General features: G+C 50.9%; 1 protein-coding gene across 3 annotated transcripts in view; it reads right to left on the bottom strand.

Moving 5' to 3' along the window:
* Window positions 1-1016, bottom strand: part of ARAF (A-Raf proto-oncogene, serine/threonine kinase) — a 30218-nt gene extending 29202 nt beyond the window's left edge. For 2 of the 3 annotated variants that reach the window (XM_066580006.1, XM_066580004.1), the window contains exon 1: window positions 902-1016. The gene's annotated coding sequence lies outside the window, so the exon portion shown is untranslated. The remainder of the gene's footprint in view (window positions 1-901) is intronic. The other variant, XM_066580005.1, reaches the window with a different exon arrangement.
* Between the last annotated feature and the right edge of the window lie 19818 nt (window positions 1017-20834).

A 20834-nucleotide genomic window follows, 5' to 3' on the forward strand; every position in this document is an offset into this window, starting at 1 on the left:
AGCTGAGGGTCTGTTACAATGTATCCATCTAGAGGCTGCAGACCCCCAGGCACCATCATCCCCTCAGCTGAGGGTCTGTTACAATGTATCCAGTTTGTAAAGCTCTATGCTGTCCTAACAGTTTGTTACAATGTATCAACCTGGAGTGGAGCAGGCCGAGGGCAGAAGGGGAGACATGCCCCATTCACTGACAGCAAGCAGAGATCTGGACAGAGCAGCAGAAGGTTATCTCTGGCCGCTGTGCAGTGTAGCGAGGAGAAGGTCCTGCAGGCGGATTACCGCGGCGCCATGACGTCATTCCTGTCCGTTTACTTCCAGGACCCAATGACAAATTACTGGCACCCGACTCCACGGGCCGGTCTGTAATATAGGGGGCGACTGGGCATTATATGTACCCGGGACCGGCCCCGTATATAACAGTGTATAACGTACAGCACTATTATAGGGGTATTACAGACCAGACACTACAGGATATATATAGGGGTGTAGCTGTATACAGTCAGTGTAATATAGGGGACTACAGGACATTATATGTACCCGGGACCGTCCCCGTATAGAACAGTGTATGATGTATAGGGGACTCCAGGATATATATAGGGGGGCGGCTGTATAATATAGGGGACTCCAGGATATATATAGGGGGGCGGCTGTATAATATAGGGGACCAGTGTACATTAGATGTACAGCACTATTATAGGGGTATTACAGACCAGACACTACAGGATATATATAGGGGGGCGGCTGTGTAATATAGGGGACGACTGGACATTATATGTACCCGGGACTGTCACCGTATATAACAGTGTATAACGTACAGCACTATTAGAAGGGCATTACAGACGCCACAGGAGGGTCATGACGTTACGGACGGGGAGGTGACGTCACGCCCGTTCTCACTCACCCGGTGGTTGGAGCCGCCGCCATGTCACACGGAGACGTCCCGGTCCCGCCCCTCCTGTTCTCAGGTCTCCGGAGGAGGAGCCACCGCCTCCTATTGGTGGGAACGGACGTCAATCACACGATTATTGGCCCCTCCCAGGTGAAAAGAAATGGGAGAGGGCGGCAGTGACGTCACGGGATGGGCGGGGCGAGGGCGCGATGACGTCATGAGTGTAACGTGAGGGAGAAGCTACCTGTCGGCGGCTCCGTGTGAGGAGAGTCGTGCGGTCCGCGGCAGGAGCTGCGCCCCCTAGCGGGCTGGACGTCCCAGCGCTCCTGCTCTGCGCCGAGATGCAGAGATTTACATGACACAATTGTCCACAGACATAGAGCGGATGTCCAGCCGCCCTGTAGTAGAGCTGGTGTCGCCCAGCAACCAATCAGAGCGCGGCTGTCATCCCGCGTTGTGCTGAGGTAAAGTGAAAGCTGCGCGCTGATTGGTTGCTGCGGGCGGCCTCCTAACTGCCCCTCAGCCACATAGTATACCAGCAGCTGGTGGCAGGCACAGAGGACCCGCTGGTGGCAGCGCTGCCATGTGATGCCGTGTTCAGATGCCACGTTAATCCTACCGTAAGGCTGCCTGTCCACGGGCGGTTTTGAATTGCGTTCCCCGCGGCGATAATCCGGCTGCAGGGAACTCAATGTGCGCTTTGGAAAACGCCGCCGCCTGTCCACGAGCGGAGAACCAGCCGGCAGATCGCAGCATGGTGCTAACTGCCGCTATTCTCTGTGATCAGCCTCTCCGATAGATCCCCCACGGGATACCGCGCCGCCCGTGGGCAGCCTAATTGTGGCGGGTCTAATGAGCGCCATGCCCGTCCGCAGGCCACGTCTGGTATTGCAGTTCAGCCTTATGGAGTGAATAAGACGCGGCGCAGCTTGTGAAGGAAGCCGCCATGTTGCCCCGCCCCTCTGGGCTCCGCCACTCCTGCGCCCCCCAATGTTTTATCTTTGTACGTTTTTGCTTGTGTCTCTGCCTCGCCCGGCGCTGCCCTATAAACCGGCGGCCACCTAAAATACGCCGTAGAGGAGGAGTGTGACGCAAAAAGACGGGTTTAGTGATCCTGCGCTGAGCAGGGGGCCGGCCCGATGACCCCGGAGGGCTGTGATCCCATGAGGTGTGCCGGGCGGCCAATCATTTCTGGCACAGAAGGTTCATTGGCCACAAATAATCTGCTTTTTTGAGAAATGCCACGTCAGGACCCCCTTAGAGCGATGTGGTGTTGTGGACCCTTTAAGAGCGTCGTGGACCTCCACAGACCGTCATGTGCGTTGTAGGCCCCCTGAGAGTGTCGTGGACCTCCATAGACTGCCGTGGGCCCCCTGAGAGCATTGTTAAAGGGGTTGTCCCGCGGCAGCAAGTGGGTCTATACACTTCCTTAAAGGGGTTGTCCCGCGGCAGCAAGTGGGTCTATACACTTCTGTATGGCCATATTAATGCACTTTGTAATATACATTGTGCATTAATTATGAGCCATACAGAAGTTATTCACTTACCCCCTCCGGTGCTAGCGTCCCCGTCTCCATGGCTTCTGTCCCGCTGAAGGGGCCGCTCCGGCGTGCTCGCACCGCACAGGTATTCTGCGCATGCGCAGAAGACCTGTGCAGCGCGAGCACGCCGGAGCGGGACAGAAGAGGGCAGAGCGTCGTTGACCCCCTGAGAGCGCCGTGGAACTCCATAAAGTGTTGTGGACCCCTTGAGAGCGTTGTAGACCCTTTGAGAGCGTCATGGACCCTTTGAGAGCATTATAGGCCCCCTGAGAGTGTTGTGGAACCTTCGGCAGCGTTGTGGACCTCCATAGAGTGCTGTGGGCCCCCTGAGAGCATTGTTGAGCCATGGAGAGCATTGTGGCCCCCCCGAGAGCATTGTGGACCCATTGAGAGCACCTTGGACCTCCATAGAGCATTGTAGGCCCCAAAAAGAGCACCATCAACCTACATAGAGCGTCATGAACCCCTTGACAGCGTCGTGGGCCCGCTGAGAGCATCATAGACCCTTTGAGAGCGTCGTGGGCCCCTGAGAGCGTTGTGGACCCTTTGACAACATCATGGGCACCCTGAGAGTGTTGTGCACCCTTTAGAAAATGGTAAACCTTTTCAGAGCGTCATGGACCTCCATAAACCATTGTGGGCCCCCTGAGAGCGTTGTAGATCCCTTCAGAGCCTCGTGGACCAACTGAGAGTGCCTTGGACCTCCATAGAGTGTTGTCGGCCCCCTAGGACCTCCTTGGACCTTTAAAAGCATTGTGGGCCCCTGATAGCGTCGTCAACCCTTCGAGAGCGTCTTGGGTCTCCTAAGAGCGCCTTGGACCTCCATAAAGCGTTGTGGACCCCTGGAGAGGGAAGTAGACCCTTTGAGAGCGTCGTGGGCCCTCTAAGAGCATCATGGGACCACCTGAGAGCATTGTGGACCTGTTGAGAGCGTCGTGGGCCCCCTGTGAGCATCATGGACACTTTGAGAGTGTCGTGGGCCCCCTGAGAGCGTTGTAGACCCATTGAGAGCATCGTTGGCCCCCTCAGAGTGTCTTGGACCCTATGAGAGCGCCATGGACCTCCATAGAGCGTCTTGGGCCCCTTGAGAGCGTTGTGAAACCTTTCAGAGCGCCGTGGACCCTTTGACAGCGTCATGAACCCCTGAGAGCGTCGTGGGCCCCCTGAGAGAGTTATGGACCCTTTAAGAGCATCATGGACCCTTTGAGGGCGTCATAGACCTCCATAGACCGTCGTGGGCCCCCTGAGAGCATTGTGGACCCCTTGAGAGTGTTGTGGACCCTTTAAGAGCATCATGGACCCTTTGAGAGCGCCGTGGACATCCATAGAGCATTGTGGGCCCCTTGAGAGCGTCGTGGACCCTTGGGGAGTGTTGTGGGCCCCCTGAGAGCATCGCAGACCCCCTGAGAGCGTTGTGGGCCCTATTGAGAGTGTCGTGGACCATTTGAGAGCGTTGTGGGCCCCACTGAGAGTGTCGTGGACCCCTTTGAGAATGACATGGGCCTCCTAAGAGCGTTATGGACCCTTTGAGAGCATCATAGGCCCCCTAAGAGCGTTGTGGAGCCTTTGAGAGTGCCGTGGGCGCTTTGAGAGCGTCGTGGACCTCTTAGATTGTCGTAGAGCCTTTGGACCTCCATGAGAGAGTAGGGGGCCCCATAATAGCATCATAAACCTCATGAGTGCATTGTGGGCTCCCTAAGAGCATCGGGGGTCTCTTTCTAACGTTGTGGACCCTTTGAGAGCATTGTGGGGCCCCTGAGAGCGTCACGGACACAATGAAAGCATCGGGGGCCCCCTTAGAGTGACATAGACCCTTTGAGAGCATTGTGGGCCCCTTGAGAGCGTCGTGGGCCCCTTGAGAGCGTCGTGGGCCCCTTGAGAGCGTCGTGGGCCCCTTGAGAGCGTCGTGGACCCTTTGAAAGCGTTGTGGGCCCCCTGAAAGTGTTGTGATACCCTTTGAGAGCGTAATAAGTCCCATGAGAGTGTCAGGGACACACTGAAAGCATCGGACGCCCCCTTAGAGCGACATGGACCCTTTGAGAGCTCTGTGGACCCTTTGAGAGCTCTGTGGACCCTTTGAGAGCTCTGTGGACCCTTTGAGAGCTCTGTGGACCCTTTAAGAGCGCCGTAGGCCCTCTGAGAGCATTGTGGACCCTTTGAGAGTGTCGTGGGCCCCTTGAGAACGTTGTGGACCCTCTAAGAGCATCGTGGGCCCTTTGAGAGCTTCAGGGACCCTTTGAGAGCGTTGTGGACCCCATGAGAGTGTCATGAACCTCATGAGAGCGTTGTGGGCCCCCTGAGAACATCTGGGGCCTCCTTTCATCGTTGTGGACCCTTTCGGAGCATTATGGGCCCCCTGAGAGCATTGTGAGCCCCCTGAGAGGGTTGGGGACGCACTGAAAGCATCAGGGGCCCCTTAGAGCGACATGGACCCTTTGAGAGCGTCGTGGGCCCTTTGAGAGCGTCGTGGGCCCTTTGAGAGCGTCGTGGGCCCTTTGAGAGCGTCGTGGGCCCTTTGAGAGCGCTGTGGGCCCCCTGAGAGTGTTGTGATCCCTTTGAGAGTGTCATGAGTCCTATGAGAGTGTTGGGGACACACTGAAAGCATCGTGGGCCCCCTTAGAGTAACGTGGACCCTTTGAGAGCACCGTGGGCCCTCTGAGAGCATTGTGGACCCTTTGAGAGTGTCCTGGGCCCCTTAGAGCATCTTGGACCCCCTGAGAGCGTCGTGGGCCCTTTTGAGGGCGTTGTACGTCCCCTGACAGCGTCATGAGCCCCATGAGAGTATCGGGGACACACTGAAAGCATCAGGGGCCCCCTGAGAGCGTCATGGACCCTTTAAGTGTGCCTTGGGTCACTTGAGAGCGTTGTGGGCCCTTTGAGAGCATCGTGGACCCTTTCAAAACATTGTGGGCCCCCTGAGAGTGTTTTGAACCCCATGAGAGTGATGTTGACCTCCATAGAGCGTCATGGACCCTTTGAGAGCTTCGTAGGCCCCCCGATCGTGCTCTGGACCCCCCTGGTAGCGCCGTAGACCTCCATAGCGGACGGCGGTTCGCTTTTCGTTTTCCACTTCAGAAATCCCCATTTGGAACCTATTTTGCGGTGCGTTTTCCCGCTGTGTGGGCGATCCCAGGGCGGCACACGAGCGGATGCAGTTTCGGTATATTTAGTGCGCAGCATGTTCTCGCGCCAAAGCTGCTCGTATTTGCGGTGTATTTTGCTCCCTGTCCAAAGGACCTTTCCTTCCCCCTTAGTACAGTGATATGCGCGCACCGGCCGTGCTTCCTGCGTGGGTTTAGCGCTCCCGTAGACTTGCATGGGCATCGTGGGTCCGTAATAGACCAGAATAGGAGTTCCTGGGGCTTCTTTCACGCCGATGTGAGAGGGGCCTGAGGGCTCATTCAGCGCATATTCTGTACGGTCATGTGACACGCGGTGAATAGTCATTGATCCCTCCACATTAGCGTGTAAACGTTCCGTCTAATACGCGCATTAATAAGTACGCAGCGTGCTGTATTTCACCGCGCAGGAGCAGCCGCATTCTCTGGGCAGCGTATATATGCGGCGCCGCTGTGAGACAATGCAGAATTTTTTTAAAAATCGCAGCGCCGGCTCCCATGGTGGTGGGCCGTGTGATCCACACGCCATGTGAATGAGGCCGCAGCCGAGGGAAACACGTTTACAGGGGGTGCACAACGACACGTGTCATGTGACCAAACCTATGTGTGCGACTAGTTGGCGTCACGTTGTCGCATCACTATGTTAAGGCTGCCTGTACAGAAGTCTGTAAGATGGCAGCCGTGCCGCGGGCCGGCGCTGCTCAGCCTGACACCAAAAAGCCAACAAGTCTGGAATACTTAGGACAGTCGTTAGATGCCGCGTGGCACTGCCATCATTGTGCCACCGGGAACCCCTCTGCGTGGCTCAAAAACAAATCCCACGCGCTGATGGAATAAAGCCAGTCTGCACAAGCAGGGCTGCAGGGTAAAGCATGAGGGGGGAGCAGCTGCGCATGATAAAACAGGAGACAGATTCCAATAGTCGATGCAGCGAAGATGAGGTGACTGCTTATAGCGGACCCTGCTAGAGAAGAGCTGGAGTATAAAGCATGGCATCAGTATTTGTCAGCCCTGAGGAACAGAGCAGCAAGCAGTAGTGGCCAAACACCTTCAACAAGGCTGAACTGAACATCAGAGAGGGGAGCTGCAGTGTAAAGCATGGTGGAGGGAGAAAGCAATGACTTAACCTCTTAGTGACGCAGCCGATCCTCGTCCTCAGGGCTCGTCACGCTGACGATTACACCGCAAAATCGCCTGTTTTTTCTCACAAAAACATCACCGCTGCCTGTGATTTTTGAGTTTTTCCTCACGCGATTTTACCGCGTTTCTTTTTTTTGTGTAAAGTCAACAGATCGCAAGTTTGTGCGATGCGAAAAAACGGAGGCTCCAGGAAACGGGAGATTAAAGAAGCAAAACGGGTTTTTTTTCACGCAACATCACGAGCGAAAACATCGCAAATGTGAAGGAAAACAGGTTAAAAAGCTTCCATAAATCTACGTCTTCATCCGCTCTCGCATTGCGCAATTTTATCGTCAGTGTGAAGGCGACTTAGGATGCAACATAACTCTATTCTCCCTCCGTGGGGCGGGCCGTGGGACGCTTGTGTGTTTGTTGTATTGGTTCTACCTGTCTGCAGCACCCCCTCCTGGCCATCAGTAACATTACACCTTGTCTGTGCAGTCCCCCCCACCGGCAGTAAGTCCCCACCGGCAGTAAGTCCCCACCGGCAGTAAGTCCCCACCGGCAGTAAGTCCCCACCGGCAGTAAGTCCCCACCGGCAGTAAGTCCCCACCAGCCCGCCGGCGTCTTCGATGAGAAGTGATGGATGTTTCATCGGAAGGCATCAGACGAACCGACCGCAGAATGTTGGCGTCATCCGGATCCGCTCCGGGTCTTCCCATGTTCGGGATGCCGGTCAAGATGTTTGGAAGGACCACAACGAATAAACGGGCTGAAAACAGAGAATTGATCACTTTCTAAATGTTGTTTATGCGCCCTCCCGTCCTCTAAGGCTCGTTTACACGCTCATCGCTAGGAGTTGTTCCGGCGTGAAGCATGCAGCGGCCTGTTCAGTGTAAACCGCAGCCGGTCCGTTCTGTAACGGGTAGGACCTCCTGTTACATGTAGTGCTCCCCGCCCGTTAATAGTCGCGCTCCTGGCCCCTTCGGGAGGATCCTGACTGTTGGTGGTCTTTATGAATGTGAACTGTCCAATCCCGATATCCTGAAGGATGGCGCCGCTCCTGAATGCTATCACTAAGGTGGTGGTTGTTGGGCGATCAGAGGTGCACCCCTGCCCACCCCACACCCAGCTGTGCCCCCATACTGCGCTCTCACAGCAGCTTCTTGATTGGTGGAAAGTGACTTTATCAGCTGACCAGTTTGGGGGGAACGATTACGACAATACGGAAATGATATCATGTTTTACACATTTTTTGCATCGCTGCAGCAAAGTCCCATCATTCCTTTATTCTTCCCTGGGCGGAGCTCTGGGCGGCTGTTTTTGCACTATTTTTGGGGTACATGTGGCTTTTCTGATCCTTTTAGTGTTTGCTGTGCAGCATAAACCGTGGCTCCATTATTGTCTGGGTTATGGATGCCACAATACCAAACCCGTGGCTTCTCATTTTTTATTAAATAGCAGATGGTGAGCAAAAAGTTTGGGGTTTTATTTAAGTTTTTATAGCTTTTCATAGCAAGCACAGGCTTTGGCAGACCTGGACACCATCCTCTAGTGGCCAGTTGCCATGGTAACCAATTGTCCTTCATGATTACACAGAGTGCCCTCACTCTGTGAACTCTTTACATGCCAGAATCAACATGTTAACTACAGGCCGGTAAGTCTGACTATAGTGGATAAAATGTTTGAAAGGTTTCTAAGAGATGTTATCCTGAAGGACCTCAAGGAAAATAGCTGTATAACTCTGTATCAGTGGGTTTATGAGAGATCGCTCCTGTCAGACCACCCTGACCAGCTTCTGCGAGGAGGTAAGTTCTAGACTGGAGAGGGAAGTCACTGCATCTTGTGTATCTGGACTCTACCAAGTGTTCCATACTAAGATGTGATGCTTGGTCTGGACGAGAATGTGTGTAAGGGGGTAACTGGTCAGTGACAGAAAGCAGAGGGGGATTATAAATGGTACATACTGTGATTGGGTCATCATTACTTGTGGGGCACCACAGGGGGCTGTATTGGAGGGGTTACTAGTGGGGTACCACAGGGGGCAGTATTGGAGGGGTCACGATTACTAGTTGGGTAACGGGGTAGTACAGGAGGGGTTAATAGTGGCATCCCACAGGGAACAGTATTAGAGGGGTTACCATTACTAGTGGGTATCACAGGGGGTAGTATGGAGAAGTTTCCATTACTAGTGGGTATCACAGGGGACAATGATTGAGAGGTCACCATTACCAGTGGGGTACCACAGGAAGTAGTATAGGAGAGGTCACTATTACTAGTGGGTCGCCAGAGGGATCAGTATTAGAGGGGTCACCATTAATAGTGGGGTACCACTGGGGCAGTAATTGAGGGGTCACCATTAATAGTGCGGTACCACAGGGGGCATTACTGGAGGGGTCAACATTACTAATGTACCATTGCCAGTGGGGCACCACAGTAATCAGTGGGGTATCAGGGGAGCAGTAATGGAGGGGTCACTGTGAGATAGTATTGGAGGAGTTGCCATTACTAGTGTAGTACCACAGGGGGCAGTATCGAAGGGGTCACTGTTACTAGTGGGGTACCACAGGGGGTATTATTAGTGGGGTCACCATTACTAATGTGGTGCCACAGGGGGCAGTATAGGAGAGGTCACCATTACTAGTGAGGTGCCACAGGGGGCAGTATTGGAGGGGTCACCGTTACTAGTGGGGTACCACGGGGCAGTACTGGAGGGGTCACTGTTACTAGTGGGGTACCACATGGGGTAGTTTTGGAGGAGTTGCTATTACCAGTGGGGTACCACAGGGAGCAGTATTGAAGGGATCACTGTTACTAGTAGGGTGACACAGGGGTTACTAGTGGGGTACCAGAGAGGTCAGTAATGGAGGGGTCACCATTACAAGTAGGGTACCACAGGGGACAGTACTGGAGGGGTCGCCCTACATTGTATCCCTCATCCACAGCACCGCGCCGCCCTACATTGTATTTTTTATGCACAGCACCGTGCCGCCCTACATTGCCTCCCTCAGCTCAATCCACCACCCAGTCCGCGCCCTCCGCTCTGCTAACGAAATCCGTCTGTGCGCCCCTTTAATACAAACTTCTTATTGCCACCTCCAAGACTTCTCCAGAGCAGCACCGGTCCTCTGTAACGCACTACCAAAAGCTATCCAGGCAATCCCCGACACACAAAAAATCAGGCGTGCTCCAAAAACACCCCTCTTCAGGGAGGCATACCATATCTGCTAAATCAAACCCCTCTGTACCCCCCTGATAAGACGCTCCCTGACCTACCTACTGCAATCCCTTCCAGCTGCCATCATCCGCCCCCTGCAGTGATACCAATTCAGCCACTATACGGCCGGCCCATTGTCGTTGTGTATAGCACCAGTCACTCTCCACCCCTTTACCTTCTGTATCTCCCCATTATCTGTAGTATGTAAACTTGTGGAGCCCCGCACCCCTACTGTCTCCATCAGCTGACATGTAACCAGGGTTTTGTTTCTGTATCCCCTGTCTGTGTAAGCGCTGCGGAATATGTTGGCGCTATACAAATACAGATTATTATTATTATCTATTTATACCCAGGAATGCAATACGGAGACACTCTAATTACTATGTATAATATAACATGCGTCGTAACATAGTATGCTGGGCCCGAAAAAGGCCAATGTCCATCCAGTGCAGCCTGTGTCCAGGACCCTCCTAATCCAGAGGAAGGCAAAAAAACCCAATGAGGCAGAAGCCAATTTACTCCCCCAAAATCCTTCCCGCTCCATCATGGCAGTCGGAATAATCCCCCTCCTCCGTCATCTATTTGCTTGCCTAATCAATGAACTGACTGCATGCAAGGTAAACAAATCCATCTTGGAAAATGCATTTAAACAAAGGAGTTTGCTCAGTCTATCGGCGGCTTTAACAATGGATTTTGTGTGGGCTGAAATCCATCATTAAACGAAATGAACATGACAGCTGCGTTTACATGTCATGATTACTGGTCACTTCTGTCCGTTTAAACGAATTTTGAGTGATAATAATTGAGTGTAAAAGGGCCTTCATTCTGAGCTGATCAAACTTAGCTTTTCTGAAGTTTCGTTTCTTTGTCGCTCCCTGATGAGGCTTCCTATTGAATGACAGCTGGAAATTAATTATATTGTGGTCACTATTTACCGAATGTCCCTCAACCTGCACCCCCGTGATTTTGTCCTGTTTGTTAGTACTAAGTCCAGCATGGGCCTCCCTCTAGTTGGGTAAGGTAGTTACCTTTAATTGTTCTCAGGAACTTATCACCCTTGTGAGGTTCGCAGGTTTCGTCTTCCCATATTATATCTGGGTAATTAAAGTCTCCCATAGGAATTACTTCATTGCGGTTTGACACTTCTATTTGATTTCAGTTTCTTCTGTTGTTTTTGGTGGCCTATAGAAAACGCCTATCAGGATTTTAGACTTTTCTCCCTGTATTTCTACCTATAGAGATTCCACGTGTTTATCTCCTACATCTAGATCTTCTCATAGCCTCGGCATTAAGTAGGATTTAACATACAGACACATCCCTCCTCCTTTCTGGTTTCCACCATCTCTTGTGAAGAGATTGTAACCCTGTAGGTTCACCACCCAGTAGCATTTTTCATCAAGCCATGTTTCTGTTATTCCTACTATATCGTAATTTTCTTCAGACATTCTCACTTCAAGCTCACCCACTTTACTGATGAGACTTCTTGCATTCGTAGCCATACAGTTTATATGCTTGTGGTTACTGTCTATATTTGTGCTACTTACAGTCCTATTTGCTACTCTGTCAGTTGTGACTGTCTTAAAGGGGTTGTCCCGCAGCAGCAAGTGGGGTTATACACTTCTAAATGGCCATATTAATGCACTTTGTAATGTACATCGTGCATTAAATATGAGCCATACAGAAGTTATTCACTTACCTGTTCCGTTGCTAGCGTCCCCGTCGCCATGGTGCCGTCTAATTCCAGCGTCTAATCGCCCGATTAGACGCGCTTGCGCAGATGGGTCTTTTCCCTTCAGCTCAGCTCGGCAGCAGCGGCGTTCTGGCTCCGCCCCCTTTTACGCATCATCGCGTAGCTCCGCCCCATCACATGTGCCAATTCCAGCCAATCAGGAGGCTGGAATCGGCACACAGGATGGGGCGGAGCTACGCGATGACGCGTACAAGGGGGCGGAGCCAGAACGCCGCTGCTGCCGAGCTGAGCTGAAGGGAAAAGACCCATCTGCGCAAGCGCGTCTAATCGGGCGATTAGACGCTGGAATTAGACGGCACCATGGCGACGGGGACGCTAGCAACGGAACAGGTAAGTGAATAACTTCTGTATGGCTCATATTTAATGCACGATGTACATTACAAAGTGCATTACTATGGCCATACAGAAGTGTATACCCCCACTTGCTGCCGCGAGACAACCCCTTTAAGTCTCATTTCCATTGCTTAATCCCAGAACTCTGTCTACACTGTCTTCCCACTATTTCTCTTATTTCTCTCTCCCCCACTCAGTCCCTAGTTTAAACACTCCTCCAGCCTTCTAGCCATCTTCTCCCTAATAACTATGTATAATATATAAGGGGTCAGTACAGAGATCTCTGCCATCATCTATTATACCAAGGACTGTAACAAGGAGTGCTCTAATAACTATGTATAGATATATCAGGGGTCAGTACAGAGATCTCTCCCATCATCTATTATACCCAGGACTGTAACAAAGGGGCGCTCTAATAACTATGTATAGATATATCAGAGGTCAGTACAGAGATCTCTCCCATCATCTATTATACCCAGGACTGTAACAAGGGGGCGCTCTAATCACTATGTATAGATATCAGGGGTCAGTACAGAGATCTCTCCCATCATCTATTATACCCAGGACTGTAACAAGGGGGTGCTCTAATAACTATGTATAATATATCAGGGGTCAGTACTGAGATCTCTGCCGTCATCTATTATACCCAGGACTGTAACAAGGGGGTGCTCTAATAGCTATGTATAGATATATCAGGGGTCAGTACAGAGATCTCTCCCATCATCTATTATACCTAGGACGATAACAAGGGGGCGCTCTAATAACTATGTATAGATGTATCAGGGGTCAGTACAGAGATCTCTCCCATCATATATTATACCCAGGAGTGTAACAAGAGGGCGCTCTAATAACTATGTATAGATATATCAGGGGTCAGTACAGAGATCTTTCCCATCATGTATTATACCCAGGACTGTAACAAGGGGGCGCTCTAATAACTATGTATAGATATATCAGGAGTCAGTACAGAGATCTCTCCCATCATCTATTATACTTAGGACTGTAACAAGGTGGTGCTCTAATAACTATGTATAATATATCAGGGGTCAGTACAGAGATCTCTCCCATCATCTATTATACCCAGGACTGTAACAAGGGAGCGCTCTAATAGCTTTGTATAGATATATCAGGGGTCAGTACAGAGATCTCTCCCATCATCTATTATACCTAGGACGATAACAAGGGGGCGCTCTAATAACTATGTATAGATGTATCAGGGGTCAGTACAGAGATCTCTCCCATCATATATTATACCCAGGAGTGTAACAAGAGGGCGCTCTAATAACTATGTATAGATATATCAGGGGTCAGTACAGAGATCTCTCCCATCATGTATTATACCCAGGACTGTAACATGGGGGCGCTCTAATAATGATGTATAGATATATCAGGGGTCAGTACAGAGATGTCTCCCATCATCTATTATACCCTGGAGTGTAACAAGGAGGCGCTCTAATAACTATGTATAGATATATCAGGGGTCAGTACAGAGATCTCTCCCATCATATATTATACCCAGGACTGCAACAAGGGGGCGCTCTAATAACTATGTATAATATATCAGGGGTCAGTACAGAGATCTCTCCCATCATATATTATACCCAGGACTGCAACAAGGGGGCGCTCTAATAACTATGTATAATATATCAGGGGTCAGTACAGTGATCTCTCCCATCATCTCTTATACCCTGGGCTGTAGCGAGGGGGCGCTCTAATAACTATGTATAATATATCAGGGGTCAGTACAGAGAGCTCCCATTATCTATTATACCCAGGACTGTAACAAGGGGGCGCTCTCTACGTCTAGAGCCAAGAAGGTTTCTACAACAGAGAATGGGGTTCTTTACTGTAAGAGCAGTGAGACTATGGAACTCTCCCCTGAGGACGCGGTGATGGTGATATAAGAGGTTCTGGATTCCTTTTTTCAGTGCTACAATATTCCATGTTATATCGCTGATCACTCCGGAGGGTCGGGGATTCGGGGATTATTCTGATTGTCAGATTGGAGTTGGGAAGGAACTTTTTCCCTTAAATCGGGGAAATTTGCTTCTACCTGATTGTTTTTTGTTTTGTTTTTGCTGTGAATCCACATTAGATGTGAAAATCGAGCGATCGGAGTGACTTCCAGCAAGGCTGGTCATCAGTACTAGACTAGCCGGGGCATCACTGCCAACTGCCGGGGGTTTTCTCATGTAGCAATATGGAGAGTATACAGAGAATGGCGTGAAAAACATCCAGCGAAAGGGGATCCTGCGGACGGAAACCACTCATCACTGAAAGGGGTCGGAGGAGGATGTCAGGAATCGTTCTGACCAACAGGCTGCACAGTCAGCTGAACACAACGCTGGAGCTCCAACTAACGTGTCCGAACGCACAACTCGCCGTTCCTCCGCACGGATGGTATAACAGCGGGCGACCAGTTCCAGCGCCATTGTGTGTAAGAGGAACAGAAAGACTCCAGCGGGCAAAAGAGCGCAAAACTTGTATCACTGAGCAGCGGGAAAAAATAATTTAGTCCGGTGTCGCCAGTAGAATAAAGAAAGTTTGTTCTCAGTGAGAGAAACCAAGTCATCTTGAAGAAATGATACCTTGTAATGGCTGACAGACATACATGATGTTACAGGACGTTTCGGGGATATCTCGCCCCCTTCATCAGGCTAATGAATGAAACTAGTTTGGATGGCACATGAGTATAACATACAGATGCAGGGGGCACATACCTCTTGATCTAAATAAATGTTCACATACCGAAATTTGGGACTGTTTTGCACTCAAAACTTAAAACAGCAAACAAACTGAGTGGAAACATAAATCGTAAATCAGTCCACTGGGCTCAGGACAGTTGTATGACGTGTCTTATCTCTCCTTCAACCTGCACATGGAAGGAGATGCAGCACCACCTAGTGGTGGCAACATTAGTACAAGTCAAGTTCTGAATTTTTATGAAGTTTTAAAGCAAAAGGAAAAAAAAAACAACAATTTTTAATGATTGTTAAGAGGACGTCCCTCTTGAACCCTTCAGACCTTTCATATTCCCCACTTATGCCAGAATCCTGGGCTGAGGTTCATTCCATTCTTGAGGATATCAAACATGGCCATACATTTGTACTCCCAAATTCTTCTGTGATGCTGCAACTTGAAGTTGCCCTTCAGTATGATAACTCTCATCTGCTCTATGCTGTCCCTGACCACAAAAATGTTTTGCCACAGGTAACTTAGTCTTTCCCTCTGTAATCGAGTGGCGATGAGATATCATCCTGGCTCTCAGTTTTTGTCCTGTTTCCCGATACAGAGACCCCCAACAGGACATTTACTGCCCCGGATCAGGTACACAACATCAGATATGGAACATGTGAATGTCCCCGGGATATTATGGTCCTGCTGTGTGTTGGGGTTATGTATCCTGTCCGCGGTCCGTACATGTCAGCAGGTCTTACAGCTCCTTACATTACAGGGATCTTATAGTCCTGCTGTGTGTTGGGGATCCGTATCCTGTCTGCGGTCCGTACATGTCAGCAGGTCTTACAGCTCCTTACATTACAGGGATCTTATAGTCCTGCTGTGTGTTGGGGTTATGTATCGTGTCTGCGGTCCGTACATGTCAGCAGGTCTTACAGCTCCTTACATTACAGGGATCTTATAGTCCTGCTGTGTGTTGGGGTTATGTATCTTGTCCGCGGTCCGATCATGTCAGCAGGTCTTACAGCTCCTTACATTATAGGGATCTTATAGTCCTGCTGTGTGTTGGGGTTATGTATCCTGTCTGCGGTCCGTACATGTCAGCAGGTCTTACAGCTCCTTACATTACAGGGATCTTATAGTCCTGCTGTGTGTTGGGGTTATGTATCCTGTCCGCGGTCCGTACATGTCAGCAGGTCTTACAGCTCCTTACATTACAGGGATCTTATAGTTCTGCTGTGTGTTGGGGATCTGTATCCTGTCTGGGGTCCGTACATGTCAGCAGGTCTTACAGCTCCTTACATTACAGGGATCTTATAGTCCTGCTGTGTGTTGGGGTTATGTATCTTGTCTGTGGTCCGTACATGTCAGCAGGTCTTACAGCTCCTTACATTACAGGGATCTTATAGTCCTGCTGTGTGTTGGGGATCCGTATCCTGTCCGCGGTCCGTACATGTCAGCAGGTCTTACAGCTCCTTACATTACAGGGATCTTATAGTCCTGCTGTGTGTTGGGGATCTGTATCCTGTCTGGGGTCCGTACATGTCAGCAGGTCTTACAGCTCCTTACATTACAGGGATCTTCTTGTCCTGCTGTGTGTTGGGGATCTGTATCCTGTCTGCGGTCCGTACATGTCAGCAGGTCTTACAGTTCCTTACATTACAGGGATCTTATAGTCCTGCTGTGTGTTGGGGTTATGTATCCTGTCCACGGTCCGTACATGTCAGCAGGTCTTACAGTTCCTTACATTACAGGGATCTTATAGTCCTGCTGTGTGTTGGGGATCTGTATCCTGTCTGCGGTCCGTACATGTCAGCAGGTCTTGCAGTTCCTTACATTACAGGGATCTTATAGTCCTGCTGTGTGTTGGGGTTATGTATCTTGTCTGTGGTCCGTACATGTCAGCAGGTCTTACAGCTCCTTACATTACAGGGATCTTATAGTCCTGCTGTGTGTTGGGGATCCGTATCCTGTCCGCGGTCCGTACATGTCAGCAGGTCTTACAGCTCCTTACATTACAGGGATCTTATAGTCCTGCTGTGTGTTGGGGATCTGTATCCTGTCTGCGGTCCGTACATGTCAGCAGGTCTTACAGCTCCTTACATTACAGGGATCTTCTTGTCCTGCTGTGTGTTGGGGATCTGTATCCTGTCTGCGGTCCGTACATGTCAGCAGGTCTTACAGTTCCTTACATTACAGGGATCTTATAGTCCTGCTGTGTGTTGGGGTTATGTATCCTGTCCACGGTCCGTACATGTCAGCAGGTCTTACAGTTCCTTACATTACAGGGATCTTATAGTCCTGCTGTGTGTTGGGGATCTGTATCCTGTCTGCGGTCCGTACATGTCAGCAGGTCTTGCAGTTCCTTACATTACAGGGATCTTATAGTCCAGCTGTGTGTTGGGGATCTGTATCGTGTCTGCGGTCCGTACATGTCAGCAGGTCTTACAGCTCCTTACATTACAGGGGTCTTATAGTCCTGCTGTGTGTTGGGGTTATGTATCCTGTCTGCGGTCCGTACATGTCAGCAGGTCTTACACCTCCTTACATTACAGGGATCTTATAGTCCTGCTGTGTGTTGGGGTTATGTATCCTGTCCGCGGTCCGTACATGTCAGCAGGTCTTACAGCTCCTTACATTACAGGGATCTTATAGCCCTGCTGTGTGTTGGGGTTATGTATCCTGTCGGCGGTCCGTACATGTCAGCCGGTCTCACAGCTCCTTACATTACAGGGATCTTATAGTCCTGCTATGTGTTGGGGTTATGTATCCTGTCTGCGGTCTGTACATGTCAGCAGGTCTTACAGCTCCTTACATTACAGGGATCTTATAGTCCTGCTGTGTGTTGGGGATCTGTATCCTGTCTGCGGTCCGTACATGTCAGTAGGTCTTACAGCTCCTTACATTACAGGGATCTTATAGTCCTGCTGTGTGTTGGGGTTATGTATCCTGTCTGCAGTCCGTACATGTCAGCAGGTCTTACAGCTCCTTACATTACAGGGATCTTATAGTCCTGCTGTGTGTTGGGGTTATGTATCCTGTCTGCAGTCCGTACATGTCAGCAGGTCTTACAGCTCCTTACATTACAGGGATCTTATAGTCCTGCTGTGTGTTGGGGATCTGTATCCTGTCTGCGGTCCGTACATGTCAGCAGGTCTTACAGCTCCTTACATTACAGGGATCTTATAGTCCTGCAGTGTGTTGGGGTTATGTATCCTGTCGGCGGTCCGTACATGTCAGCAGGTCTTACAGCTCCTTACATTACAGGGATCTTATAGTCCTGCAGTGTGTTGGGGTTATGTATCCTGTCGGCGGTCCGTACATGTCAGCAGGTCTTACAGCTCCTCACATTACAGGGATCTTATAGTCCTGCTGTGTGTATATATGTATCCTGTCGGCGGTCCGTACATGTCAGCAGGTCGTACAGCTCCTTACATTACAGGGATCTTATAGTCCTGCTGTGTGTTGGGGATCTGTATCCTGTCCGCGGTGCATACATGTCAGCAGGTCTTACAGCTCCTCACATTACAGGGATCTTATAGTTCTGCTGTGTGTTAGGGTTATGTATCCTGTCTGCGGTCCGTACATGTCAGCAGGTCTTACAGCTCCTTACATTACAGGGATCTTATAGTCCTGCTGTGTGTTGGGGTTATGTATTCTGTCTGCGGTCCGTACATGTCAGCAGGTCTTACAGCTCCTTACATTACAGGGATAAGTTCCTTTTTGTGTGTCGGAGGACAATGCACTCCTGATTATAAAGCTCCTCAGACTTGGAGGTTGCCTGTAACACAGAAGCGGAGGGTCCAGGAATATGGTGGTTAGACGGCCATCTTGGTGTAGGTATGATGGAGTTTCCTTGCAGTCTTCCTTAGTACCTCTAGCTGTGAGTTGTAGGTCACTACTGAAGGTACACGTCCATTTTTTTCTTTCTCCTTGTATTTGACTAGTTGATTTCTGGATATCCTGGTGGCTCTGGTGATTCCTGGGAATCCTGGTGACCTCTGGGTATCCTGGTGGCTCTGGTCATTCTTGGGGATCCTGGTGGCTCTGGTGATTTCTGGGGATCCTGATTTTTGGGGATCCTGGTGCCTCTGGTGATTCTTGGGTATCCGGGTGGCTCTGGTGATTCCTGGGTATCTGGCTGGCTCTGATGATTCCTGGGTATCTGGCTGGCTCTGATGATTCCTGGGGATCCTGGTGATTTCTGGGGATCCTGGTGATTCTTGGGGATCCTGGTGGCTCTGGTGATTTCTGGGAATCCTGGTGACTTCTGGGTATCCGGGTGGCTCTAGTGATTCCTGGGGATACTGGTGGCTTTGGTGATTCATGGGGATCCAGGTGGCTCTGGTGATTTCTGGGGATCCTGGTGGCTCTGGTGATTTCTGGGGATCCTGGTGACTTCTGGGGATCCTGGTGGCTCTAGTGATTCCTGGGGATCCTGGTGGCTCTAGTGATTCCTGGGGATCCTGGTGGCTCTGGTGATTCATGGGGATCCTGGTGGCTCTGGTGATTCATGGGGATCCTGGTGGCTCTGGTAATTCTTGGGGATCCTGGTGGCTCTGGTGATTTCTGGGGATCCTGATTTTTGGGGATCCTGGTGCCTCTGGTGATTCTTGGGTATCCGGGTGGCTCTGGTGATTCCTGGGTATCTGGCTGGCTCTGATGATTCCTGGGGATCCTGGTGATTTCAGGGGATCCTGGTGGCTCTAGTGATTCCTGGGGGTCCTGGTGGCTCTGGTGATTCATGGGGATCCTGGTGGCTCTGTTGATTCATGGGGATCCTGGTGGCTCTGTTGATTCATGGGGATCCTGGTGGCTCTGGTAATTTCTGGGGATCCTGGTGGCTCTGGTTATTCCTGAGAATCCTGGTGGCTCTGGTGATTCCTGGGGATCCTGGTGGCTTTGGTGATTTCTGGGTGTCCTGGTGCCTCTGGTGATACCTGGGTATCCGGGTGGCTCTGGTAATTCCTGGGTATCTGGGTTGCTCTGGTAATTCCTGGGAATCCTGGTGACTTCTGGGTATCCTGGTGGCTCTGGTGATTCTTGGGGATCCTGCTGGCTCTGGTGATTTCTGGGGATCCTGGTGGCTCTGGTGATTTCTGGGAATCCTGGTGACTTCTGAGTATCATGGTCGCTCTAGTGATTCCTGGGGATCCTGGTGGCTCTGATGATTCATGGGGATCCTGGTGGCTCTGGTGATTTCTGGGGATCCTGGTGGCTCTGATGATTCCTGGGGATCCTGGTGCCTCTGGTGATTTTTGGGGATCCTGGTGACTTCTTTGTATCCTGGTGGCTCTGGTGATTTCTGGGAATCCTGGTGACTTCTGGGTATCCTGGTGGCTCTAGTGATTCCTGGAGATACTGGTAGCTCTGGTGATTCATGGGGATCCTGGTGGCTGTGGTGATTTCTGGGCATCCTGGTGGCTCTGGTGATTTCAGGGGATCCTGGTGACTTCTGGGGATCCTGGTGGCTCTGGTGATTCCTGGGGATCCTGGTGGCTCTGGTGATTTCTGGGGATCCTGGTGATTTCTGGGCATCCTGGTGGCTCTGGTGATTCCTGTAGATCCTGGTGGCTCTGGTGATTTCTGTGTGTCCTGGTGCCTCTGGTGATTCCTGGGGATCCTGGTGCCTCTAGTGATTCCTGGGGATCCTGGTGGCTCTGGTGATTCCTGGTGGCTCCGATGATTCCTGGGGATTCTAGTGGCTCTGGTGATTCATGGGGATCCTGGTGGCTCTGGTGATTTCTGGGGATCCTGGTGGCTCTGGTAATTTCTGGGGATCCTGGTGGCTCTGGTAATTTCTGGGGATCCTGGCGACTCTGGTGATTCCTGGGAATCCTGGTGGCTCTGGTGATTCCTGGGAATCCTGGTGATTCCTGGGGATCCTGGTGGCTCTGGTGATTTCTGGGGGTCCTGGTGCCTCTGGTGATTCCTGGTGATCCTGGAGGCTCTGATGATTCCTGGGTATCCGGGTGGCTCTGGTGATTCCTTGGTATCTGGGTGGCTCTGATGATTCCTGGGGATCCTGGTGCCTCTGGCGATTTCTGGAGATCTGGTGATTTTTGGGGATCCTGGTGGCTCTGGTGATTTCTGGGAATCCTGGTGATTTTTGGGTATCCTGGTGGCTCTGGTGATTCTTGGGGATCCTGGTGGCTCTGGTGATTTCTGGGGATCCTGGTGGCTCTGG

This window comes from Eleutherodactylus coqui, chromosome 10 (assembly GCF_035609145.1).
Source record: "Eleutherodactylus coqui strain aEleCoq1 chromosome 10, aEleCoq1.hap1, whole genome shotgun sequence".
Taxonomy (NCBI): domain Eukaryota; kingdom Metazoa; phylum Chordata; class Amphibia; order Anura; family Eleutherodactylidae; genus Eleutherodactylus; species Eleutherodactylus coqui.